This window comes from Cynara cardunculus, unplaced genomic scaffold (assembly GCF_001531365.2).
Source record: "Cynara cardunculus var. scolymus isolate 2C unplaced genomic scaffold, CcrdV1 Un_Scaffold_11269, whole genome shotgun sequence".
NCBI lineage: Eukaryota > Viridiplantae > Streptophyta > Magnoliopsida > Asterales > Asteraceae > Cynara > Cynara cardunculus.
Genome location: NW_020206559.1, coordinates 1 through 2,935, shown reverse-complemented (window position 1 = coordinate 2,935; position 2,935 = coordinate 1). Strand labels below are relative to the sequence as shown.

The following is a 2,935-nucleotide window of genomic DNA, read 5'->3' as shown; positions in this document are numbered from 1 at the left end:
ATCAAAAGCTACTTGTTTTCCTATTGCAAAAATGGCTGCCAAATTATCTGTTGGTTATTCTTTGGATCAGATTCCTAATGATAATTCTAACACTAATTTATATGGTATAGATACCCAGGTTTGCATTTGAGAAATTCCCAGGATCTCAACCGGTGTTGACAACCCAGATGAAATCTGTTCGTGAATCCATGGCAGTAGGGTGCACGTTTCAASAATCTTTTCAAAGGCAGTCAGATCACTCGAGTGTGGCTTCTCTGGTTGGGGTTGTGCACCAATCAAGGAACTGGACTGGGATTGGGACAAGTTGAAATACAGGTTTGCATTTGAATCTGGTTGCTGTCTAGATGAACTTGTCCCATGATAGTTTAGAATTTAGGAGCTTTCCAACATTAAGGCTATGTTTGGTGAGCTAGTTGTTGGCTGATAAACTGGTCATGTTTGGTGAAAACTAGCTGATAAGCTAGATGATAATGTAAAATAACTTAAAAGGACATGTTGAATAATTAATTAGAAAAAATATAAGGGGCATAATTGAAAAAAAAATACAAGCTCAAAAAATAAGCTAGTTGTTCGGTAAACTATGTGATAAGTTAATTGTTGGCTAATAAGCTAGTCATGGGTTGTGAAAGGTAGCTGATAAGCTAGATGACAATGTAAAACATTCTAAAAGAACACGTTGAAAGGTTAACTAGAAAAACTGTATTTTTTTTGTTGATTAGTTCATTTATATATTTTCCTTCATTCACCAATTTAAGTGAACGTTGCTGCTTCGAACAGGTATTGCTTTCTTCCTTATGCTTCGAACCGATTTCTGCTTTTGTTTCRAACCGATTTCTGCTTCTATTTTAATGTGAATTCCACACGACAAACCCTATAATGATTTGGGATAATAGGTAATAAACTAATAATATAAAATTTGTGAAGGACACCATCTTAATAAACAATGGTTTCAAAGAAAGACCTTTTCTTTCAGCCACTTTACTAAGTGCATATGGAGCAGATTGATAAGCTGAAAGAAGACAAAGGAAATGGTTATGCACATGGTACATCAGCTATGAGATAACAGTTCCAGCCTACGTAAAAGAAAAAACACCTTGAAAATGTCTTGCTGATAAGAAATATGTTGTGAATTGTCTGATACATACACAATATCCTATTTCACAATCCTTGCTGCCTCATGATTGTTGTTCTCCTGTTTCCACTGATTGTAAATGTAATTTGGAATGTTCTTTATTCGCTTGATCATTTGCTGCACATTAGTTAATCCTTTTTGCATCTTCTTAAATTTCTGCTCCTTAAAATTCTGCACATCGTTCAATTTTCTGCAACTATTTTACTTAAGAATGAAACACATGTAGTTTCCCATTTGCATTATCATAAGAACAATAGTTCTACATCTGTGACTTCATGAATACATTAATTGACCATCGAAATTAACACCGACTCAATACACCAACACAAGCAAATTGATAGATAAAACCAAACCAAACCAAACCAAACCATTATTATCTTGTCTCTTTTGCTAACATTTGTATTGTTCTAACATTGGTTCTTTTGCTAACATTTGTATTGTTCTAACATTGGTTCTTTTGCTAACAGGTGCAATTTTCTTGCAGTGAATGTAAAATACACTTGACTTATGTCTTCCATGCAGCTTATATTACATTGTAAAGGAGGATATCCAAGACCTGGTAATATTTTTAGCTCTCCTGTGTTTGTTATGTTTTAGTTATATGATCAATGTTTTTACATCATCTTTCAATTGTATGAGTTCAAACTATATTCCCTGATAAAACATCGGTGGTGAAATTGGTGATTTCTACTCTAAATTGCTAAGAACTATGATAAGAAGGTCTTGTACTTCGGAGAAAGGAAACCAAGTTTCTGTTATGGTCATGAAAATAGGTTATTGGAACACTCCATCTATATGAAACCCAAGGACACAGAATGTGAGGCAAAACCTTTCATTCTAACTCTTCTCAATAAAGTAACTTCAGCCAGACATCCCAAATTGAATAGGAGCCAGGATACTGCCATAACTTATTTTCAACCGCTTAGCTTCCACACACCATCCTGCCATGTTCTTGATTAAACTTGTACATCCCTCTTGCTCTGACTAGCAGCAGCTCTCCCTCTACTTATGGGACTAGTGTGGCTCATTTCTTAATGATCTTGGACAAGGGAAACCTTGCTATAATGTTTAAAACAAAATAAATATTGGGACTTGACCCGCCTTAGAATTTGATCAAATTCAGTGTTCAAGCTAGAAGCATATATTGCAATTTTCTGTATATGGTCTTCCTGTAAGCCTCTTACTGGCAGATTAGAAAAACTTGTCATCCTACTTGATTCCTGCTAAACCAATTGCTACCTGCATGACCCTTTAATTAATCTCTTGCAAACGCACTCTGATGCATATTTTATTTTGTTTCTAAAAAAAGGATATAGGCAGCAGGCTTAATCACGCTTTGCTCCATCCTTAGTGGTATGTTGCTACATTCAAGTAGAGGAATGACTTCTATGGTGCCACTAAAACATTAAGGTTTCAGTTTATCGATGGTTACCTCCTTCCTATTCATTTTCTTTAAAACTTTTTTGACCATGGAGACATTTCTACAAAAGGTGGTCAAGGAGTTGTATATTAAAAAAACCTTACCTTTCTTGCCGTAGCTTTTTGGTGCTCAAGGAGTTGTACTCGCCTATGTCTGTGTGTGTGTGTTAGGTTATTGGAGACTTGCACACCTTTCAGTCTTTATATTTTTACCTTTCATGTTGTTTGTGGATTTTTTTGGTTATGGTTCAAATTTATACTTCATGGAATATTGCTCGTTATTGTCAGATTAGTCTATGTTCAAGACCAAGTTTTTCATCCTCATTAACTGTTCAAGACCAACGTTCGGAGACTCAAGATCGTTAAACATGCTATGATGATTTT

The 2,935-nt window shown here is 35.2% G+C and overlaps 1 long non-coding RNA gene across 2 annotated transcripts; it reads left to right on the top strand.

The window, feature by feature from the left end:
- Positions 1-3: 3 nt before the first annotated feature.
- On the top strand, positions 4-2,925 carry LOC112505468. 2 transcript variants are annotated; one of them, XR_003068403.1, is made up of 3 exons: positions 4-315; positions 1,600-1,691; positions 2,840-2,925. It is a non-coding gene; the product is annotated as an uncharacterized LOC112505468 (long non-coding RNA). The 2 variants fall into 2 exon arrangements; XR_003068404.1 differs by lacking the exon at positions 2,840-2,925 and adding an exon at positions 2,442-2,770.
- The last annotated feature ends 10 nt before the right edge of the window (positions 2,926-2,935 follow it).